This window comes from Pleurodeles waltl, chromosome 7 (assembly GCF_031143425.1).
Source record: "Pleurodeles waltl isolate 20211129_DDA chromosome 7, aPleWal1.hap1.20221129, whole genome shotgun sequence".
Taxonomy (NCBI): Eukaryota; Metazoa; Chordata; class Amphibia; order Caudata; family Salamandridae; genus Pleurodeles; species Pleurodeles waltl.
This window is the reverse complement of record NC_090446.1, coordinates 958,199,270-958,224,092: the sequence shown is the minus strand read 5'-3', so window position 1 is coordinate 958,224,092 and position 24,823 is coordinate 958,199,270. Positions and strand designations below refer to the sequence as shown.

General features: G+C 43.6%; 1 protein-coding gene across 4 annotated transcripts in view; it reads left to right on the top strand.

The window, feature by feature from the left end:
• Positions 1–10,233, top strand: part of USP36 (ubiquitin specific peptidase 36) — a 523,175-nt gene extending 512,942 nt beyond the window's left edge. For all 4 annotated transcript variants that reach the window (XM_069199674.1, XM_069199675.1, XM_069199676.1 and 1 more), the window contains exon 20: positions 8,473–10,233. The gene's annotated coding sequence lies outside the window, so the exon portion shown is untranslated. The remainder of the gene's footprint in view (positions 1–8,472) is intronic.
• The last annotated feature ends 14,590 nt before the right edge of the window (positions 10,234–24,823 follow it).

Sequence of the window (24,823 nt, the reverse complement as noted above, 5' to 3'; positions counted from 1 at the left end):
TGCACATGCGCACCCTACCACAATGTTTGTTTTGCCAATGGTCTGAGTCACAGGGTCACCTGGAAGATCTAATGTTAAACCATCCATCTTATTGTTCTCTGCAATGCTGGAACACCAATAGCCTTTTGAATGGGCAGCCCTTTCTAGACCCTATGCCTCAAACCACATTGACCACAGATGAATCACTCACAGGTTGGGATGCTCACCTTCAAGGCCTGCCAGTACAGGGCCTCTGGGATACCAATCTCCGGTCCCTACACATCAGTTACCTAGAGCTTCAAACAGTATTCCTAGCTCTGAAAGCATTCCTTCCTCACCTGTCTTACAAGGTTGTCTTAGTCAGCACGGGCAACATGACAGCCATATATTACTTACAGAAACAGGGGGACACTGTCTTCTCAACTCTCTCAGATCATATGAAAGTGAGCCCTTTACTGCCACTTTCACCTGGTGGTGGGATACCTGCCTGGCACAGACAATGAGTGCAGATCTGCTCAGCAGGATGCAGCAACAAGTCCACGAGTGGGAACTCCATCCATAAGTCCTTCAGTCATACTTCACAAAGTGGGGAACTCCTCACATAGACCTTTACGCCACAGCAGAAAACACAAAAGGCCCAATCGTCACCTACAGGTATCCACATACACTATCCAGGGCAACACACTATGCAGGGATGTGGAATTCCTATCGCCCGGGACATCTTGTTTGGGGTCAAGGGCAACAAGTTTTTATGTTTACTTTGTCCTTGGGACAAGTAAGCCCAACCCCCTGCAGCACAAACCCTTTGGCTGCCTGTTTACAGAGAGTTGAACTCTCTGCAGTTGAGGTAATGTGTTTCCAAAGGATAATGCTGTTCGAACTTGTATTTATTGTTCATTATTTGAAAGCCTTCATTATTAGGGTGCGTGCTGTAAATAAATGTTTTAAGGTCACACTTCACTACTGACGTTGGTTCCAGTACAAAAAAAAAAAAACGTGTACACACATGTTTGAAAAGTTTAGGCTAAGAGGCTAAGTATAATGCTCCCAGAATGCTCTCTGATTATATGCAAATGAAGTGTCATTTAGTAAAATGTGTTGATGCATGCTAGTATTTCCCAAAAATATTTCTAATGGAAAATCAGTGTAACCATTTTCAACACGATTATGGGAAGCATGAAAATAAACAAACACTGACAAAGCCAACTGATCTGACATATTTTTATAAGTCTTTTAGTTTCATCAATGCGTGTCTTGTTTTGACATGGCTTTTGTAACACTTTATTGTTGTGGGAGCTACCAGGCCCTCAACATTGTAACAAACATTGGCAAAACCCCCCCAAAAAGTTTTTGAACTCTTAAAGCACACGTTGCCACCAGCGGCATAACAAAGGCCCCGCAGCCGCCCTCCAGGGGACCCCGTCAGCACAGCACCTGCCCTGAGTGAGTCTGGAGAGGGGGCTCCTCCATGTTCTTTGCAAAGGGGCACCCTCCAGTTTCGTTACGTCACTGATTGCCACTGTAGTTCCTGACACTGAACAAAACTACTTTGTGTGGCAATATGCTCCTTGTGGAAGAGCAGAATGCGATCACTCACAGTAAAGCCAGCCTAAAGAGAGAGAAATAGAAGTTTAATAAAAACAAAATGTCTTTGTTAACACCAGACCTAATTAGGGACCAAGACCCACATGTAGGTAGCTTTTTGCATGTCGCAAACAGCGACTTTCGCTGTTTGCGACGTGCAAAAAGCACATTGCGATGCACAAACCCAGTTTTGCGATTCAGTAACCTGGTTACCGAATCACAAAACGGGTTTGCGACTCGCAATTAGTAAGGGGTGTTCCCTTCCTAATTGCAACTCGCAGTGCAATGTAGGATTGTTTTGTGACCGCGAACGCGGGCGCAAACCAATCGCAGTTTGCACCCATTTCAAATGGGTGCTAACACTTTCGCAAAAGGGAAGGGATCCCCATGGGACCCCTTTCCCATTGTGAATGTCACTGTAAACATTTTTTCAGAGCAAGCAGTGGTCCTATGGACCACTGCCTGCTCTGAAAAAATGAAACGAAAACGTTTCATTTTTCGTTTATGTTATGCATCTCGTTTTCCTTTAAGGAAAACGGGCTGCATTACAAAAAAAACTGCTTTATTGAAAAGCAGTCACAGACATGGTGGTCTGCTGTCTCCAGCAGGCCACCATTCGTGAGGGGGTCGCAAATTGCAACCCACCTCATGATTATTCATGATGTGGGCATTTGCGAAGCCCCTGCGAATCACAGATGGTGTCAAGGACACCATCCTACGTTCGGATTTGCGACTCGCAATTTGCAGGTCACAAATCTGAACCTACCTACTTGTGGCCCCAAATTCTTAAAGAAAGTCACAAAAGTGCACCCATGGTATGTGTCGTAACCCTATAAAATATTTGTGAACTGTATTTTAGTGTGGGTAAATACGATGTGTAGATTTGCTCATGTGAAAATCTATTGAGCATTTGCAAGTTCATTTTCCCTCCAGCCACTTTCTTCCCAACCCTGGAAGAAGTTCTAATTCTGCCATTGTCAGGAGTAAATGTCCAACCTTTCTTATTATGGGAAAATATTAGAGAGAAGCTGGTAAAAATCTTTAAAACATGCAGGTTAGTAGGTTTGCAGACTCAAAGGCATTCCAGCCCTGGAACTATTGCTTACTGCTTCCTCCAGCCCCAGTATGCAGATCTGCAGAAAGGTGGCAAAATAAGGAAATTGCTACAGTAGGGATTGAAACTCCAAGTATTCAAGCCCTACTATGGTAGTAGCCCTGGCATAATCAGAGAGGCTATTAATTGCTGCCATAATTTGTCGCCACACTACATGGCACCAAAGGGACAAGTAGATCTTTTTACAGGACAAGTAGATTTGAGAAGCAACCTGTCCCCTGGACAAGTAGATATTTTAATAAATTCCACACCCCTGACTATGGATGAATTGGTCAGGGATGTTTACCTACACTTTTCCACCTCTTCCTCTCATTTCATTTCTGGTTTGGAGGATCAGGCAAACATCTCTCACTATGATCCTTGTAGCTCCCACTTGGGCACGCCAGCCTTGGTTCCCACACTCCTGGATCTCTCAGTAGTCCCACACGAGAAGCTCCCCAACAGGCCAAACTTTCTCACTCAAAATCAGTGACAAATCAAACATCAAGACCCCAAGCCACTCCACCTTGCAATATGGCTCCTTAGGTCATAGTTTGGCTTCTTAGGCTTGCCTGTAGAGTGCATTCACATTCTCCAGGAAACCTGTAGACCTACTACTAGAGCCTGTTGTGCTGCACAATGGAAACCTTTTGTTTGCTGCTGCCAACCCAAATGCCTTGACCCCATGAAACCTACAGTACAATAAATAGACTGTTATTTGCTCCACTTACAGAAAGCAAATCTAGCCTACACTAACATTCAGTTACATCTCACAGATTAAGCTGCATATCTACAGAACAGACAACATATTTCCTTGTTCAGAATCCCAGCCATTAAGGCTTTCGTGGAAGGTCTTAAACATGTAATTCCACCTAGGGGTACCTCCTGCACCATTGTGGAACCTTAACATTGTGCTCACCAGACTCATGGTTCCCCCACTTGAACCAATTCATTCATGTCCACTTCAATTTCTCTCCTGCAAAGTGTCTTTCTTAGTTGCCATCGCATCACTCAGGCATGTTGGAGAGTGCCAGGCAATAACCTAGGAAAAGCGATTCTTCCTAATTCATTGGAATAAAGTAGTCCTTCGCACTAACCCTAAATTTCTCCATAAAGTAGTTTCACAGTAACCAGTCCATTAAACTACCAATCTTCTTCCCGCAATCAGACTCTGTTGCCGTAAGAGCCTTTCACATTCTAGATATCACAAAAGCTCTCATGTTATATATTGACAGAAACAAAAATTTTAGGAAAACCAAGCAACTCTGTGGCTTTTTCACTACCTTGTAATGGTAGCCCAGGCTTGTTATGCTAAGGCCAAGAGACATTTACCCGTTACTCCTACAGCATAAACTGCTAGGTAGAGCACACACTACTAGGAAAAGGGGGGCTACTGTGGCCTTCCGTTGAAGCATTCCTATAGCTGACATTTGCAAGGCAGCTACATGGTCCACATCACGCACATGCACAAAACACTACTGTGTGGATGTGCTATCATGCCAACAAGCCAATGTAGGTCAGGCTGTGCTATGTACTCTTTTCCAGTAAACTGCAACTCCTACAGGCTAGCCACCGCTTTTATGGAGGGACTGCTTTACAATCTGTGCAGAGCATGAGTATCTACAGCCACACATGCCTTGGAACAGATTATGTTACTTACCCTGTAAGCATCAGTTTGTGGCGTGAAGTGCTGTAGAGTCACATTTTGTACTGTATCCACACAATAGAAATCTCCAGTTTGTTGAAGAAACAGAGGATGTTGGCTGCTTTGCTCAGTCAAGCAAGAGCGAGTTCCAGACAGTAGCACCCCGAAAAGAGAAGAGTTTTTTTTGCCTTATTGGGCCTACTTAAAGAATGGAACTAGAAAAGGGCAGGTGATAAGTAGTGAAGTTAAACCTAGTACTATAGTTACTCCCCAGAAAAGAGGAACGACCAAGATAGAAAAATACATTTTGCATCAAATACACAGTTTTAAAAGCCTCCCTTCTGCCTGTCGGCAACCAGTGCACTGGTCCTACTCATAGACATTTAGGATTGTTTCATGCCCACTAGTACTTTAGCAGTTAGATAAACTGCAACCTTGGCAAGACTTATTCATGAATCCCCTACTCGAAGGATTTGCAAAACTCTAGCCACAACCCACAAAGGCCTTCATTATTATTATCATCTGGGAACGCTTCAGAAAAGCTGCAACCAGTCTTAAGGAACACGGGGACGTTGAAATTACAACAAAAGGGTCCTTTCTACTCCGGATGTTCAATAAAATATGCAACGATAAACTCGATCGCTGCAGCAAGTGGATGAATCAGTTTACTCGTTTGGAGGTTGAGACTAATTGGTCATCATCGCTCCAGGGACCAGAGACACTGGAGTTTTTAGGATCTTAAAATAGTGATTATATCAGTGTTAAAAATATTATCTATATATGACTGATAACGAAGAACAGAATGCAAATGAGGCACATCGTCTCTGAAATGGTAAGCGGCATAAAGCAGGCAGGCCTGTAAGGAGCAAGTTAGCTGTTGGAAAAGAGTGCAACACAACTAGACATTTTTTTTTTTTTTTATAAAAGACAGCGTTCCAGAATGTCGTGTGAGGGATGGCCCCTGACTATCCCTGTTCTGCTGAAAGCAGCAACTGCATTATCCTCATCCCAGCAGAACGAGGTATTTGTGACAATGCTTTAGGATGAACACTTTATATTAAGTCCTTGCATTTAGGGATGAAAGATGAAATGTACTGTATGTGTTAGCATCGTCTTTTTTTAAAGTTTTGCGTTCTCAATAAAATCTGTATCAAGTGTATTTACATAATGTTTCTTTGGTGACAACACGTGAGGGAGGGAGCAGATGTATATCAGAAATGTGTATCAACACATACAACTTGCTGATAAAGGAGTCAACCTCCATATCTTGTGTCACGAATACTCGAAAAACAGTAGTGGCATTCATAGACACCAAGAAGAGATCCGTTACTTTTCCTGAAGTAAGTAACATATTTCCGTTATTTATTTGCACCTGTTATGTCACCCATTTGCACCAGGATGCAAGATACTTTTAAACATTCTATAATTCACAAAGAAGGGACTTAAATATGCTCGATCGGTTTATTTTGTTGGCACAAGATTAACCCTTGTTTAATGTAATGTACCCGGAATAAAAGCTGTGTCCACTGAGAATACAAATTGTCAACTCGGATCTGAACGTAGTTCTCTTTAATCTCATGCTGCCACCATTTGAACCTATGCACCAGGCCAATATGAAAGTTTATGCTGAAGTAGACCTGCCTCCTTGCCATTATGTCGCTAAGGAATATAAGCAATTAGCAAGCATGCATCACTGATGCTCCTTTCATCCAATTTCATGAGGACAGGTTTTTACACATCCCTACAACTACTTTGATACTACTTGCTATCCTGTGAGCAACATGTGAATAAATACTATATTCCTTCTGAAAAAGCAACTGTTTACTTACCTCTAATTATCGTTATCTGTCCATCTTTTATATGTATAAACGTAGTAGCTGCACCTATGTATATGATGTCAAACATTTTTTACATTTTTCTTTTACAAGTTTTGGGGTATTTTACATAAAAAAACGTCAGTGTTCTTTGCTTCTTAACATTTTTGAATACCCAGTTATATGAAAACACAAAGTTACATTTGGCTATGAAAAAATAATTTCTATCAAGAAAACTTGGTTAAAAAAGTTAAAGACCCTCGTATGTTCATGTTATTTATTGAGTAGCTATGTAGATCCATCATTTTGGACACCAGTACAGACGATCTATTAATACAGGCCAACATCCTGTCCTTGATTACATAAGGGCTACTTCCCAATGGCACTTCCTACCAATTAACTACTCTTTTTATGCAGTCCATTCTGAAATTTCATATAAGCCTTGATGAAGTCCATCGCACAAAACATGCATTGGCTGTTTTGCTGTTAACAAATGTGTCTCTGTAAATGCTGTTTCAAGAACTAGTTAGATTAAATTTAAGAGACGTTGACCTTCATGAAAGCTTCTGCTAAATTCATTTATACATTGATCACATGCCATTTTCTGTGCGTGCTCCAGTGCCATGTATTTCATGCACTAATGAAAGGCTTAAAGTTAACTATTATAACAAGATTAAATAGGGTTAGGGGGTTACATCTAATATTCACTATTATTAAAATATATATTTTTAGTGTTAAAACATAGTAACTTATTTTTATTAAATGTAAAAAAAGTTATATTAAGGATTAGTATTAATCAAAGTAAATGTAATTAGGTTAAGAAAATGTTTATTGTTGTGAAATTTAGGGCTAGTCAAGGAAAAGAAATGAAGACAGAGCAAAATAATGAAGAAAATCAATGTAACGCTAAGGGAGAAATGAAGTAAAGGGCTGTACTGCAAAATGTTTGTCGAATGCCTCGTCCCCAACACACTAGCATCCCTTCCACTAACAGGAAGGAATACAACTACATTTTACGAGAAGTGAGACCTTGATCATCCATTCCTTTGAAGTAACCTACACTCTGCGTATGTAAATAAATAAATAAAAAAAATTATATATATTTTGTCTCATTCATATTTTAAGTATTTATTGTACAGATAAGCCTAGCAGATGCTTTTAGACCCATTTTCAAGGCTTTCACGAGGGCAAGCTCTGTGAGATCCTAATGATAATACTTCTCCAGTAAAGTGGAAAAGACATGGTATCCCCTGTCTGAAAGATGTGTATCTATTACGTCCTTGTACTAAAGATGACTGGTTAGTATTCCACAAAAAACACATTCCTTTGCCGTGTAGTTTAGATGGGTGGGATGTGGCTCCAAGATGGAGATGCATCTTTGGTGTTCGTAAGGCACTTTAAATTACAGGTGATGTATCAATCCGTCAAAGTTCATTAGAAAATCAAGGCATTTTTTCCTTAATATCAGTGACGATCATCCTTCAGAAATCATGCCTTTGCTCAAACCCAAATCCCATGTGTGTCAGTTCTGAGCGGTGACAGGGCAAACAGGGACATTTCTACAGTAACTCTCACTATAGAAGCGAATCCTGCTGGCTTCATCCCTATGATGTGATCGGAGAGGCATATTCCTCTGCCACAGACCTACCCTGTGTGCACTGATGTCAAGTTGCCTTTAAAACTCCCACCTTCAGCGCTTTTTTACCATAAAATCTTACCTGTTGAAGACTGTTTGGTTAAATTGGGGCAGGCAGGTTGATACGTAAGTTATAACAGTGCCAGAGGAGCATGAGAGGACCAAGCCTAAAGCTTTAGTAGTTTCCAGTACATTCAGCACTTTCCACTCGTGGGGAAAAAAGACCTTAGTCGGTGAGTAACCTATACATGCTTGTGTGGAGTGTGCTGCTTATTCTTCAATGAGGGAAGCAGGGTGGTTTATTTGAGGTCATGCTTTGTTTTTCTTATAGCTGATAGCAATTGTTTTTCTTAGATAGGTCGTGCTGGTAGAGTTACATGGATACTTCGTTTTTCTACGGACTGAGTGCAGTTATTTTACTGGGTGGTGGGGTTGCTGGATAGGAAGGTGGGGATGCGTTTATATTTTGTGTGCTGGATGTTACTAGTCAAGTGAAGGTAAATGGTTGTCTTTTTTTCGTGGTACCTTACTGTGTGATGGCTATTATTGCATGTACTATTAGGTGATGTAGAGGACCTTCTTTCAGTCTGTTCACTTTCCAGTCATGGTAGCCAGTTTTGCAAAGTTACATTCATAGTATAATACTTAAATTGTAGCCCAAAATGTCTGTTTATCTCGCTGTTAATGTGGTCTGAAATTCTTTCTGTTGATTATTTTCCAGATGAATCTGTCCGCACCACCGAAGTGACTAGGTCTGAACAATGTTTTGGGAATACCGGACAACTGCGGTGATTCTTTGATGTGCTGACCCAGAAGTGCATTTTCAAAACCTCTGCCCCTAACAACTGTCACTGACTGGGAATCTGTTGCTCGTGAGGACAGGAGCGTGCTGGCAGTTGTTGTGAGACCCTGTATACAGAATGCTGTGCTTCGGAGGACTTTAGAAGTGTCCCGATAAGCTCCCGCCATGTCTGGAGAAAATGTATTGAATAAAACGTTGCTCAGTCAGGTTTCTGTGTATTTTGAGAAGCAGTGGACAGCTGAGGAGCGTGATGGGGTTATATTTAAATTGTCTTCAAACTTTTCCATGCTTATGCGTGAAGCAGTGGACTCTACATCTGGTCAGTGGTGTTCTTATAAGAACATAATGCGCAATAGACGGGCGTTTGTTCATACCTCTGTTCCATGGCGAATACACCATCCTAATACGATACTCCCCAGTTGGTCTATCCCAGTCATTCCACTTTGGGGTCGATTGGCTAAGCATCTAGTTACCACCTATTGTACTAAACAGTGCAAAACCTGGATTTTATGCTCAAGTGTTAATGAGGTCCTGACCCTGTCTCATACCATGTGTTGGGGCTCTGTAGTGGTGGATTGTAGCTGTAATCACGTGAACCACAATTTATCTTGATCCTTCCCAAGCACTTCAGTATGCCCCTAAATTACATGACTGCAAGGAATGTTGTTCCTCTGTGTGAATCCGGACTAAGTCATGTTATGCTGCTATCGGCTGGCTTTGAGGAACCTTCTTTGAAGTGCTGTCCTGCATACCGCAGCATTGCAGGAAACATGTTTGATGTCAAAGTGAAGAACTGCTCACAGTTGATTTTGTGACAGAAGATCCTCCCTTTAAGGCTTTCGGCGGCATTCTGAACAAGGGATGGTTTATTACTTCCAGTAGTTGAGTACTCTCTGCCCTCCCTCATTTTCCTCTTCAGTTGCTCTTCCGTCACTATGTTGCCTCCTCTGTTTGTCAATTTCCTCTGACCTTAAATTCACTTCTGTCTGCTCTCACCGTTTTTTCCCTTGGTATTTTTGTAATTTGCCCTACCAGTTACGCCAACACTCCCAAAGTTGTCTATCCATGTAACTTTCTGTAAATTTGTTTTTCGGCTTCCTCTTCTCCATTATTTTCATACCTGACGATATCCAGATGCTTTAATCTGTTGTTGTGTAATAGACAATCTAGTTTAGAGCGTCCAAGGCACCATTATTTGCCAACTTTAAAATGCTCTCTGTAGCACGAATTTTGATAAAGCGTTAAAAGTTCGCAATTATTCCAAAAATTATATATTATACATATAAAACTATATTAAAGAAAATGTTATCATGGCAGTTTCCAAATTTTCGTTTAAAAGAAAGGTTTTATTTTAAGGAGGCAGCGAGTAGCTGTAAACCTACAGTTTTGTGTGTCCATCAATTAACGATACGTATCAAAAAACGAGCTATTGAGTGTCTTGTTTATCACCGTTAATGGAAACTCATTCAGGTCTGCCTATTTTATCACACTCAAGTTAATTTTAGATAAATGTTGTTTTTGTACAAATCATTGTGAGCGTTAATGAAATATGCAAATGATCAGCAACGTTTTCTTGTTGTTTGCTGGGAGCTTTGTCTGGGTTGGGAACTCTAAATCTGGCCTTATGATCGAGCCCCTCAGAGCTGGACCTAGCTGGTGCAATAAAGACAATGACTTTGAGGCTTGTTTGTTTTCTTTATGAGCTTCGACATTTGTACTTTCGTAGTTGTTGAAAGGTTTCTGATTTGTCTTTTGTGGTTTCAAGGGGGTCATCTGGTGAACAATGGAGATGGTGGGATACAAAGTTCATACCGTGGCCTGTGCTAATTGTATGGTTTTCCACACTTTAGAAGGTCTGTGTAGAAGTTTCTGTCTCCACCTGCAGGTAAGCCATAACTCCACAGTATACTTTACTCCCACCACTTCAAATTGGTGACCAGAAACTGAGCGAATAATTTATTTTGTGCTTTAACACTCCCCTGAGGAATTGATCTATGGGCAGAAAACACATTTCTAGTTGATGTCTTGCAAGGAGTCCACAGGCAATGCAGCTCCTTTCTTTGCATAGAAATCCGCTAGAGCTAATTATGCTTAGACCTTCCTCATACAGGAAAATCTTCAGCCCCAATATGTGTTCTTCTTAGTCCCCTGAGTATAGAGATACTTTTCGGGTGGGTGTGTGTTTGTCTGTCTGTCTGTCTTCTAGTGGCAGTCGCCGCTGGGTAGTTATAGTTAACTTTGGCACTATTTGACAAAGCTTTCCAAAAAGGTTCTACATTGGAAGTTTGTGAATGGAAGGTTTTGAGGTGATCCGTCAAGTGAGGGCCAAGAAAAAAGGGAGGTCCCAAAATGCAAAATCCCCATGCATTTTTAATAGACTTCTTTAAAATGGGCTACAGCAAAAACTGCTAAACAGAATTACACCATATTTGCCAGGAAGCTAGATCTTGGCCCACATATTGCGTTGTTGTGATTTGGTGTGAATTTGTTCCGTAGCTCTTAAGAAATGAAGGATGAAATATAATTTTGGATCTGGACAGTTGGGTCCGCAAGAACCTCAAGAGATCCTCACAGGCAATTTAAAATGAGCATTTGCAAAGCTAGTAGGTCTCACCTATGCAAGAGCTATTGGCTTTGCCAATGTGGTTTATCCATGTTATACACCCGTGTGGCTGCTGCTCAGCATGGCTAAAAGTTAGTGGCTTAGAGGTGAATAGCGTGGAGTGCCTTAGAGTGGAATGGTGAAGAGTAGAGTGTTGTGGAGTGGCAAAGAGTATCATGTATTGGACTGGCACAGTGTGGGGTCACGTAAAGTGGCATACACTGGAGTGGCTTAGAGTGAAGTGGTTTAGAGTGCATTTACGTACAGTTTTGTAGAGTATAGTGGCATAGAGTGCGGTAGCATTAAATTCAGCAGCATACAATGCAGCATCGTAGAATGCAGTGGTGTAAATTAGAGTGGTGCAAAATACAGGGTAGTGGTGTGGAGTTGAGTGATGCAGAGTGCAATGGCGCAGATTAGAGTCGAGCTGTCTAGAGTGCAGTTGCGTAGAGTGGAGTAGTGCAGAGTAGAGTGGTATAGAGTTCAGTGTCGAGAGTACAGTGATGCAGAGTAGAGTGCACTGATATAGAGTTAAGATATGCTGAGTGCAGTGGTTAAAAGTGGAGTAGATTATTTCAGAATACAGTGAAGTGGAGTGGTGCTGGGTAGAGTGCAGTTGTATAGAGTGTAATGGGGTAGAGTAAAGTGATGTACTGTGCAATGTTGCAGAGTAGATTAGAGTGCAGTGGTGTAGAGTGCAGTTTTGCAGAGACGTGTAGGGTGGAGTTGTGCAGAGTAGATTGATGTGGCCTAGAGTAGAGTGGCAAAGAGTGCATTGGCATATAGCAGAGTGGTACAGGGTAGAGTAGAGGGGCGTGGCATGAAGTGGCCTAGAGTGCAGTGGCATAGAGTGGATTGGTGCAAAGTGCAGCGGAGTGGGGTAAAGTGGAGTGGTGCAGAGTAGAATGAAGTGGTGGGGCTATACTGGAGTGGCTTAGAGAGGAGTATTTGTGGTTTGCAAACACACACCCATTACAGACAACACATTTCAATTGAAATGACTATTACATTTGCACAGACATACAGTTTTTAGTTTGACTAATTACACTATACAGTGCACAGACAAACGTGTGGAGATTGCATCACCTAGTGTAATGATTTGTTTTGATCATTTTAAAGTATTTGTTTCCAGCACACTCCAGAAATAACAAAAATATGCTTCGTTTTTGTTCTTAATTCTGATATATTCTAAAATACTTACGCAGTTCATTTAAATGTTGTAGTGTGCTAGAAAGAGAATGCTTTCGTCCTCCCTCCGACCCCACCAATACCCAGCATGATAGTCACTTAAATCCTCTCACTTTGAAGTCAGAGAAAGAAAAGTAAGCAAGCGCCCTCGGAAGACAGCACCTGACATTTGATCTCGTTCTTTGAATGCACAGCAAATGCGACGAGATAAGAACAAGATTTACAGACCTGTTCACAGAAAGGGAGCGCTTTGAAGGATACTGTAAAAAAAGGTTTTGGTAAGGGAAGGTTCAAACTCAAGCTGCACAGCCTAAAACAAATAAAGCCAGGACATGGAAAGCAAGAAAATGTGAGTTACAAACCACAAAGCCAATGGCATGCAACAGGCAGAATGCATTCCTAGGTCAACTTTTTGAATGTTCCCAAGATGTCTTCAGCAAACCAGATAGCTGTGCTGTCTGGGAGGCTGCGACCTAAATAAAGCATTCTGATTGGCCAGGGAGTTTTACTTCTCTTGGGCCATCTTGTTGCTTCGGGAGTCAGACTCCCACAGGAGCTAGCACTCTGATTGGCTGCCAGCTACATGAGTAAAAATTTGCTGGCAGCCATTACAGACCTTGGGGACTTAGTCCCCTGTCATGAAATAAGAAACAATAATAATATAAGGGGCAGGGTTGGGACCCCCTGGCCCCCTAGGCCCCATGGAAGAAACCCCCACCCTACCTGCCTCCGGGGCCAGAAAGAAAAATAAATTTGGCAAAAATGGGGCAATCTCGCAGGATCGGGTGGGGAGAAATGGCAGCCGGGCTGCATTTATTATGTTTATACCCTGTGGCTGTATTGATGAAGGGGAGGGGGGCTGAACACTGGGACCAAAATGTATCCATATAGGGAGTGGGGCTGCTCCTCCACCCCCTCCACCCCCCCCCCCCCAACCCTCAAAAGGCCCCAGGGGAGCCTCCTCCGAGGACGGAATTTAACAAAATAGAGTGGGGGCCCCCGCTCCCAGATCCATAAAAGGCCTTGAGGAGCCCCACCCCCTGAGGCCCATTTCTTTACTGTAGGGGAGGGAGGCTGTGAAGCTCCCCTCCTTAATGGCTCCAGGGAGCACATCCCAGGCTCTATCTTACTAGCTATGTGTCTGGGAGCCCACCCCAGAACATATCGGTTTTCCGTGCCTGCAACGGCGCAGGCAGGGAAATCTTAGCGGAAGCATTTTTGTATTTCCCACCAAGGGCCACCAATCGGGATCACACACCAAGTCTGCTTGACATAATGGGAGCAGACTTTTGGGGGGAGGGAAATAGATAAAACTATTTCTCTTGCACACAGGGAGTAGTGTTAGTAGCTGCTGCCTATGGGTGGGAGCAAAGCCGGCTCCAGCTGGATGCAAGTAGCCAACTGCTGCAGCAGGTCCTTGGGAACAGCAAGTATATCATGGGTGCCTTGGTTGGGCACCAGGGCAGCCATCTTTAAACAATCAGCCCATGAAAAATGCACCGGGGGAGGGAGGCCCCTTAAAAAATTCAGGGCCCTGAGGAATGTGTCTCCCTAGACCCTTTTTAGGCTTGTAGAGGAGGTCCCTCAGCCTAATAAAGCTCAGGTGAGTGAGTGGCCGTTCAGAGGCGGGGGGAGGGGGCCCAGGCCCTAACAAAGGTCAAGTAGAAGTGCCATGCCCCCCTTTAAAACAAATAAGGCCCTGCAAGATGGTTCCCCAGGGCCTAATGTGGCTCAAGGGAGAGGGGGGAGCCCGCGGCCACCTCCTCTTTAAAATATATATGTATGGCCCGGGGTGATGGGGTCCCTAGGGCCATAATAGGTTTGGGGAGGGCCGCGCGGCCCTCTTCCCCTTTAAAAAATTCATTAATTAAAAAGGCCCTTGAGGATGGGGTCATCAGGGCCAGGCCCTGAGGCCAACTACTCGCCGTGCACGGATGAAGGCCATGTGCACTGTGGGGTTGGCTGCCTTTGTAGGGTTGGCCACAAGGCCTTGTGGTCAACCCCCCACCATGCATGGCCAAAGGCCAGGCACACACCCTAGGGTTGGAAGCCGGGAATGGCTGCAATCCATGCCCGTGGCTAACCCAGTCATGCACAACCGAGGGTATTGCGCAGTGTGAGTTTGGCTGGCTGTGGTAGGTTGGCTGAAGTTCATGCAGCTGTGCGTGGAAAGGTGTATTTACGGATGGCAATTAAATATTTACTTAATGTTAAAAATAAAAAAATAAACTAGAAATTCACTTGGGAAAAAGGTTAAACCAATGTTATAGTTAGATGTGATTAAAAAGATGTTTTTTTTTTTTTGTTTTGTTTTTTTGTTTTTTTTAAACCTTAGAAGTTCCCTGAAAAAAACAAAGGTGAAAGTAACAATATAGTTAGGTGACTTTCTCAGTGACAACAATAAATATTTTGAACTAAAAAAAAAAAGCCATTCACCAGTTAGCAGAGTTAACTATAACTTGCGCCCTGCCATGGGCTGCTTATGGTCTCACCTGACATCACTCATCACATATCAAATGACGTCATTGATGACATCATTCAAGCTTTTCTACACATTACTCTATAAACAGGCAATTAGAAGTAAGTGCTAAATAGCTCAGAATAATATGAAGCACCTCTATTACTATCATATGTAAAAACCCCAAAGGTAAAGCAAGCTTGTGTTACTTGCATCATTGACCCTATACCATACACTTTAAGTAGCCCAGTTCATGTTGGCTATGAACCACATATAAAAGGTAACATATTCTGCACACTGTGTTCAACCTATATGCAGCTGTTTAGGGGAAACATAGTTCCTCCAGATACTCAAGCCCTGTTACAAAACTAATGCCCTACTTTAGTCTTTACCTGTATCAAACCCCTGAAACTGATTGAACCTACACTGAGAAATAAAGCAGCGATAAAGTAGAAAGGGTGGTAATGTTAATGCAGTTTACTCTATTTACTCTGTACTGCACTGTTTGCAGACATTGAAACTCTCATGAGAAATATGCAACAGAGTATTAAAAAGTATCTACTTAGTACAGTATATACCATGTGCAAAACATGGCCAAAGAGCGACTATTCACTTAAAATAACCAAGGACTGAAGGTGCTAAAGATCATACTACCTGCAGCCTTTATACTGTGGTTAAAACTTGAGTCCATCTTCTGAAGCAAAACAAGCACATGTACATAGGTTAATACCTAGTGCACACAGTCTTCTACTGTTAAGTTGAAATTGCCATGCTGAAATGGTTGTCTAACAACTCAAGACTGCTTACTGTACTTAGTATGTAGAAACTTTGCCCTACCAGAAACCATTTCTGCAGTACCAAAATAGCGTGTGTGGTACATAATGAACTTGAGTCGTCCGAGACCTGAACACACAGTCCTCAAAGATATAGAAGGCGTTCAATACCTCTACACATCTATGGTGCATTAGGAGCTAATGCATTTTGTAAACACTGAAGCTAGATACATGATGTACAAAATTAGGTAAAAATGTAATATGGTAGTTCCCTACAACTGTATAAAATCTAAAACAAACTAACATGCTCATTGGATGATGTCATCAGTGATGTCATAAAGGTCATAGAACATGTCATGAGTGTCATGTGAAAGCTTAAGGAGTGCATGGAGGAGCCGCAAGTTATAGTTGCTCTCTGTAACTTGTTAATTTCAGTGATTTTTTTTTGTTGCATTTTTTTTTGTTCAAAACTTTACTTTTAAGCTGACATTTTCACCTAATTATAATGTCACTTTAACCTTATATATATATATTACTGCCACTAGGAAGTTATAGCTGGACCTAGTTTCTATAGAAAAAGCGTTTTTTTTTTTTTTAATACTGTTGGTGCTGTTTGATGGATCTTAATGAACTTTTCCAAAAAAAAATACAACACTCCCTTCAGCCTCTGTCTTGAAAGTGTTGGGGTGATCCGTCAAGCGGGGGCTGAGAAAAAGGGGGGATCTAATCCACCTTTTCCCCATGCATTTTTCCATAGGAATTTTGAACAGTAATAACACCCGAACCACTGGACGGATTTATACCAAATTTGCCAGAAAGGTAGATCTTTGTTCAGAAAGCGACCCTTTTAAGTTGAGCCTAAGTGTCCGACCTCTTGTATACTTTTAAGTATACTTCTTCTGTGGGCTTCCAGCTATTTCATTTGTTAGTTTGTGTCATTTAAAAATCCTTGTTTGCTCGTGGTCAGTCGTGCCTCTTTGTCCCTCCTGTGTGGGAGCAGGGAACAACTACCGTATAATTACGCTTTGTCCTGTTTATCTGGTCTGTAGGAGACTTTTTTTTTTGTTTTAACTTGTTTCCTGCTCCTGTCCAGAGAAGCTTCCCTTTTCATTTGCAAAGCTTTCTTGCTCTGAGGTTAGTTGTAAACAAGGCTATAAATCAGGCTGTTACCTTGGTCACATTTGTTTTTTGTGGGCCCTCTACACCCTCTCTCAGCTGGCTGGCTCCCGCCCTTCCTTTGCTTAGATTTTCTTTGCCAAGTGTGCCTGCCTGTGGTCCCCGGTGCTGAGAGCAAGGGCGGAGGATCGCTTATAACTGCTTATAACCTAGGCATCAAGCTCTACCAGGCCTCAGCAATCCTTAGAGACAGTGCCCTCTTCTGCTCCACACTGCGATCAGTCAGTACTGTAGGAGTCTGGCCCTCTGTGTAGTGTGCAAAGCTAGGCACACTGTGCAGGGGATCCAGGCAAACACATGTTGGTTTACAAGAGTAAAAACTAAATCACCCAATGCTCTAATTTTTAAGGTAGCTTGGTCGAGCAGTTAAACCAATCTTGGAGGACTGCAAAGCATTTGTTGTACTCACAGCATCAATCATGCAACCCACACACTCAAAGGAATAACTCGAGACCAATTTATAAAAATACTTCAGATGTTTATGTAATATTTAAGACCAAGATTATCAAAATTAAATACTTTTTGAGACATTAATTTTTAAAGTTGAATAAAAATAGTCTTTTTGTGCGTAATTACACACCATAGGAATCATTGGAAGATCACCTTTAAAAATATATTTAAAATTGTACAGTTGATTTACCAAGTTCTTCTTTCGCAGGTTAGTCGCAGTCGTCGGTGGGCACACTGTGCCAGCTGGAGAAGTTCCGGGGCTCTCAGTTCCGGCGGAAGCAGTGATGAAAGATCTCTGGAGCTGGTGCAGGGCCACTGCGGGCAACCACTTGGAAAAGCACTGCACAGGTAAGTTCAAAGATGGTTCCTGGAATGTTGAGGTCGCAAGCACTGCTATTCCAGTACTGGGACCTCGGGCTCAGCTCCATCAGTGCACCGCAGTTCACACACTCGAAGCCCCTCAGCCCCTCAGCCATGCCTGTGCCAGAACCCCACACATGCAGTCTGCCAGAGCACCTCAGTTCTTACAGTCAATACACACTACTGTTCCAGTTCTGGGATCTCGGGCGCAGCTCCATCAGTGCACCTCAGTTCTACCCCGGCGAGGTCACTTCCTTTCCTATATTGGGACCCCGCTCACATACAGTTCTGTTACAGCAGCTCAATTCTAATATTCAGTCCAACTGCCAGGCCAATACTGGACCCAGAAGAGCAAAACACAGTTCAGCTAGTGCACCTCAAGTCTAACATCCAGCGCCAATGTTGATGGGAACCACCACAGTTCTGCCAGAGTCCATCAATTCTAACATTCAGTGCACATTTCCTCTCAGTACTAAGGCTCACACACGCCCTTCATTTCTGTAGTTCAGAGGCATTGCCACTCCCATGCTGGAACCCACTCGCACTTTCACCAGGGAACCTCCAGGCTAACACTTGGCAACACTGGCATGCCAATTCTAGGTTCCACACATAGCTTCATTAACATACCTCACTTCTGACCTTTGTGTCTGTTACTATTTCAGTACTGCTGCCCACATACAACTCTGTCAGTGCACCTCAACCCTAATCTGCAGCCCCCCACTATTCCACTACCAGGAATTACACAGCGCTCTGTTTCTCATTTTTCACCAGCTGCCTTCCTGTTGTTCCAGCACTGGACCGGGACACAGCTCTGTCTATATCCCCAATACAGATATGAGGCGCCCCATTATTGTTGTATTGGGGTTCACATACAACTCTGCTAATGCATCTGCTGCTGTTCTGCAGTGCCCCCTGTTGTTCCACATTCTTACTTCTGTTTGAGGATGTGGGGCAGCCAATTAAATCAATTGTTAGCTGCCATCTTTATTTGGGAGGGTCTGTTTCACCTATCTCTCTCCGTTCTTTCCTTTACTCTCTTGAGATAACTCTGAGTGAATTTCTATGGTTTGGTACATTTAAAATGTGAGCCTAACTATAACGTCACTGTATATTTCAGTGAATATGATGTTTTTTTAAATGTATAGTAATTTGCACTTTATGTGAATCCGACCACCGCCATGCACTACCTAACCTAGTGCCCCGCCAGTCCCTGCTGCCAAACCCCCTAACCACCCAAACCTGTGAGAGACAGAGAGAGAGAGAGAGCAATTTAAGCTTTGATGAAATATGTACTTAGAATGAGATATTTCCGGACAAGTTGAAAAAATAAATATTTTTGTCAATTAAAGAGTGAGATCACCTTTTAGTATGTAACTGTATTTATAGTTGAAAATAAAATAACCTAGGAAATCACCACAGACTCACCTAGTCTAGAACCCTTAACTTTTAGTGTATATTTCTGAGACCTTAATCACTAGGACAGAGGCGATTCCTTACTGTGCAGAGTCCAGATTTAGCTATGATTTGATAAAGATTTACTACATGTCACAATATCAATGCAGCCCTGAACTGAATATTCATTCAGGGGCGAAAGGGCCTGGAGGCAAAGCAGTAAATCTTTATTGTCATGTAGCAGAGCTAAAGAGGACTGGAAAGTTTAAATCTGAATTGGTGCTTGCTGAGAAAGCTTTATTGAAATATCTAAATACGAGTTCTTTTGATAAACAACTTTGAGAGTGTTGTTTTTACAACTGAAAGTACGAGCATTAATGAACTGAGCAGAAACAACGAAAAAAATGTTTTTACCCATAAAATCATCAGAAGTTGGTCGTTTGGAAACAGGGCTTATCAGCCTCAGCTGAATAAAGACTTTGAAAGGAGGCACCATGTACTATAATTCCCAGAATGCCTCTGAAAGGATAAAAGGCAGGTTAATCAGAACAATGTGTGCATACAAACTGAAACCAGTTGAGAAAGATGGAATGTTGAAACGCGTTGTGGTGTTTGAAATACTGCTCTGTAAATAAATGGAATTTGCTACTTAAAGCCTCAGGGACTGCCACATTTTCGGTGTGGTAATAATATATTAGGGTTGTGGTCTCAACCCTGTGCTGGCACCCACAGTAAGAGCGCTCCGCAGTTCAGACCATTTGAAGTGAATATATTTAAATATAACAAACTCACATAGACATAAACAGACTATTGAGCTTGCTCCCGTTAAAAAAAAATAATAAAAAAATGTATCAATCAATTCAAATTCTGGACTTTCGTGTTCTCGTAAAACGGAACAATGAAAAATAATAAATCAAAGACCAATTATTAAATCAAATATACAATGATAATACATGTACCAATTCATTCCTTCTAGATTTTTTTCTGTGCTCCCAAGCCGTTCATATTTTGATTGAGGGAATTGAGTACCTCGCCTGTACATTATCAGACCACAACCCTGTGCTGCTTCGTTTTGCCTGGGGGACACGGCTTGCGACAGTTCTGGGTTGGAGACTGAGGCCGGAAGCTCTCAAGGATCCTCCATTTCAGGAGACTGCACGTCAACAAATAGAGAACTATTTTGCATTAAACGAGTTTAAAGTAGTGATTCGGGGTCATTGTATCTCAGAGACTGTTGGAGTTCGCTCCACCCTACTAAGAGACATTAGTGTCGCAGAATCTAAGGTCTGATCCTTGGAGTGAGATAGGCCGGGCCACCCAAACTTGGAGCCGAGGTTGCAAGAGGCCTGGGAGAAAGTGGCGGATTACACAGAGCGACTTCACTCTTTCGACAGTAAGATATATACTGCAAAGACGCATGCTGAAGGAGATCGAGCGGGGAGACTTTTGGCATGCCTCGCTAATCCGGCCCAGAGAGGCTCCTTGATAGTGAAATTTAATACAAGTTCCGGGGCACCCCTGGAGACTCAGGAGGAGATAAATGCCTGCTTTGCCTCTTTTTATCGGTCCTTGTATCATAGCAGACTTTCACTTTACACCATCCGACAAACTAGATTCTTGTGTGATGTTGCTGTTCCCCAACTAGGGCCTGCAGATGCCCTGGGGGAGGAAATTACTCTGCCTGAGGTACTGTGGGTAATTAAAAGAATGGCTCACGGCAAGGTCCCCTGGTCGGATGGCCTGCCGATCGAATTTTATAGCACTTACTCAGCAGTGGTGGCTCTGAGATTAGTGAAGCAGTTTAATGAGGCACACACACTTGGGTATCTGCCTCATCTACTAGAGAGGCGGTGATTATTCCGCTTGTCAAGCCCAGGAAATCGGCCACTGACGTGGGAGCATACTGACCGTTTTCTATGTTGAATGACGATTACAAGATTCTGAGTGGCATTTCGGCCTCTCGGCTCCTCCCCTTAATGACTGCGTAGATACATCCTGAATAAACAGCTTTTATCCCCAAACGCAGCACTGCAGTTAATATCAGATGGCTTTTGGCTACACTTGAAGATACTTCACACAACCAGACAACAATATTTTCTATAGGCATTGAAAAGGCATTTGAATGGGACTACATGTATGAGGTAATGACTCTCATGGGGTTCGGCCAGGGCTTTGTGGCCAGGACGAGACTTGTATACTAAGCCCACGGCTGGGGTATGGACGGGACAAAGCATTTCAGAGAGCTTTGGGCTGGAGCGAGGCACGCAGTAGGGATGTCCACTGTCCCCTTTGCTATTCGCTATTGCTATGGAGCTTCTGGCAGTGTTGGCTAGATCAGGGACCTTCTTTGAGGGCCTTAGAGCAAGGCATGAAATGCATTGCACTCTATGCTGATGACCTTCTACTATTGTTAAGAGATGTGGGGAGAGATCTACAAGGGGCTCAATCTTTGTTGGAGAGTTTTGTGCAAGTCTCGTACTCAGAGTAAACTGGACCAAAACTAAACTCTTCCTGATTGAAGAAGCCGGGATCCCAGTTGACTTGCCCAGGGACTTGGAGCTAGAACTTCATTGCTTGCCATACCGAAGTGTGAAAATGTACCGCTCCACTCTGGATATGTTTGAGGGTAAATATGGGTTGGGCCTCAGAAACTCGAAGTCATCCATAGCCTTTTGGCCGATGCTCCCTGTCTCAGTGGCAGGTAGAATTGCCCTCCTAAAAATGGTGGCCCTACCCCGGTTGCCGTACTTATTCGGAGCACTCCCACTGTGGGTACCCCAGTCATACTTTAATAAACTAGCCACAATTAGCACAGCATTTATATGTGGTACTGGGCGATGGCGGGTGGCGCTCGCTACACTCCGACATCCTGTACAGCAGGGAGGATTGGCAGACCCAATTGCAATGGCTAGTAAGCAGGCGACAATTGGATAGGCCTTTAGATGGGTTTATACCAACACAATGCACGTTGCTCGAACTGGTCCTGAGAATTGATACCCCCACCGGGCTGAACCTGCAGGCCCACAAGACCATGCAGAAATGTTGTAGGAACATCCTATGTCTTACAAGCAGCAGGGACGTTCAAAGCAATTACTTGCATTTACCGCCACTTGCAAACGGAAACGCTCTGGCCCTTAGATGGCATACGGGGCAAGTGGGAGGCGGACCTGGGTACCCCTATTTCAGAGAAAGATAGGAAGGACGTATTAGAACCCCCAGAGCTACTAGAAACCCCAGATTTAGTCTCTTTAGTTTCTGTGTACGACACAGCATATTTACATCCAGAGAGGATTCATAAATATTGTAGCACACAAGAGGCTGCATACTATGGATGAAGAGGGATGAGTGAATCACTTTTACTCTTGATGTGGGCATGTCCAGTTTTGATTGCATACTGGACGCAGGTTGTCAAACGCCTAGCAGAGGTTATTGAAAAAAATAATTCCAACTACGCCCGCCCGCCCCTTGTTTGCTACACTGGTTCCCCCATACTGCTAAGACTAAAGTAACCAGCAGATTTCAAGATCTAGGCTTAATATTAGCTAAGAGGGAAATAACTAGAAAATGGAAAACGCACAAAGGCCGTAGCCTACACTGTTGGAAGAAGGAATTGGAGAGATGGGCAGAATGTGAGGGGAACGCTGCTGCGAAGAGATGCGCATGGGGGATAGGCAGAGTGGAAAATGCGCAAGCCTGGGAACTACTGATCACATCTTTGAAAAGCTCTTGGTGACTAGAAAGGAGGGGGACCGACACTGGGAGAGGCAGGACGTGATTGAGGAGAATAGCAGCAAAAACAACCGCTTCAATACTCACTCAATACATTAACAACATAGGAAGTTGGCTCTGTATATACTATCTCAAAGTGGTTCCCCTTAGAGGTTGATAGTGGCAAAATTAGATCATACTAATGCTCTATTTTGTGGTAGTGTGGTCGAGCAGTAGGCTTATGGCTTATCAGCGGTTAGTGTTAAGCATTTGTTGTACACACAGAGGCAAAAAATGAGAACACACACTCAGACATAACTCCAGGCCAGTAGGTTTTTATATAGAAAAATATTATTTTCTTAATTTATTTTAGAACCACAAGATTCAGAATTTAGGTAAGTACATAAATTGTAAGGTACTTCACACTGGTAAGTATAGAACTTTTATTTAAAACAGTAGTACACACAGTTTTGGCAAAAATGGCAATAAGCAATTTTAAAAGTGGACACAGTGCAAAAATCAACAATTCCTGAGGGAGGTAAGTATTGGTTAGTTTCTCAGGTAAATAAAACACTTACAAGTTCAGTCTCCTGGGCATAGACAGCCCACCATTGGGGGTTCAAGGCAACCCCAAACCTTCAGCACCAGCAACACAGGGCCAGTCGGGTACAGAGGTCAAAGGAGGGCCCAAACAACATAGGCACCTATGGACAACAAGGGTGCTCCGATTCCAGTCTGCTAGCAGGTAAGTACCTGCGTCCTCGGAGAGCAGACCAGGGTTTTTTTTTAGAGCACTTGGGGTGGGGGTACACAGGCACACAAAATACACCCTCAGCGGCACACGGGCGGCCGGGGGCAGTGTGCAAAGTAGGTGTTGGGTTTGTCATTGAAAACAATGGAGGGACCCGGAGGGCTCTCTGGCAATGCAGGCAGGGCACAGGGGGGCTTCTTGGGGCAGCCAACGACTGGGCTAGGATGAGGGAAGCCTGCTGGTCACTCCTGCACTGGTAGGTGGTTCCTCTCGGTCCTGGGGGCTGCGGGTGCAGTGCTTGCTCCAGGCGTCAGGTTCCTCTGTTACCAGGCAGTCGCGGTCAGGAGGAGCCTCTGGATCCTCTGCAGGCGTCACTGTGGGGATGCAGGGAGGTCGACTCAGGGTATCCACTTTGTTGGAGTTGCCTGGGAGTCCTCTCTGCGGTGTTGGTTTCTCTATACTCGAGCTGGGGGCGTCGGGTGCAGTGTGTGAAGACTCACACTTCTGGCAGGAAGTTGGAGTCTCTTTAAAGTTGGTTTCTTGTTGCTGTTTTTGAACAGAGCCGCTGTCCACAGCAGGTTCTTGGTCCTTTGGTTGCAGGGCAGTCCTCAGAGGTCGCTGGTCCCGCTGGATGCGTCGCTGTGCCGGTTCTTTGAGTCAGGAAACAGGCTGGTAGGGCTGGGTCCAAGTCAGTTGTTGTCTCTGCTGGGCTTTCAGGTCAGCAGTCCTTCTTTCTTCAGGTTGCAGGAATCTGGGGTCAGTGTCACCCCTAAATTCTCAATTTAGGGGTGTGTTTAGGTCTGGCGGGTAGTAGCCAATGACTACTGTCCTTGAGGGTGACACCCTCCTTGTGCCTCCTCCCTAATCCTATTGGGGGAATCCTCCAAAACAAGATGGAGGATTTCCTAAGGCATTGGTCACCTCAGCTCAGGACACCTTAGGGGCTGTCGCTGACTCCGGACTTGCTGCCAAAAATGGGGGCTGTGTCCAGGGGGTGGGCCTCTCCACTAGCAGGTGTGCCCTGGGGCATTGTAACATGAAGCCTGAGCCTTTGAGGCTCACTGCTAGGTGTTTCAGTTCCTGCAGGGGGGAGGTGTGAAGAACCTCCACCCAGTGCAGGCTTTGTTTCTGGCCTCATAGAGCACAAAGGCTCTCATCCCATGGGGTCAGAAACTCATCTCAGTGGCAGGCTGCCACTGACCAGACGGTCCTGCACTGAAGGATTGGGTAAAATACAGGGGGCATCTCTAAGATGCCCTCTGTGTGCATTTCCTAATACATTCAGCACTGGCATCAGTGTGGGTTTATTATACTGAGAAGTTTGATACCAAATTTCCCAGTATTCATTGTAGCCATTATGGAGCTGTGGAGTTTGTTTTTGACAAACTCCCAGACCATATACTTAATATGGC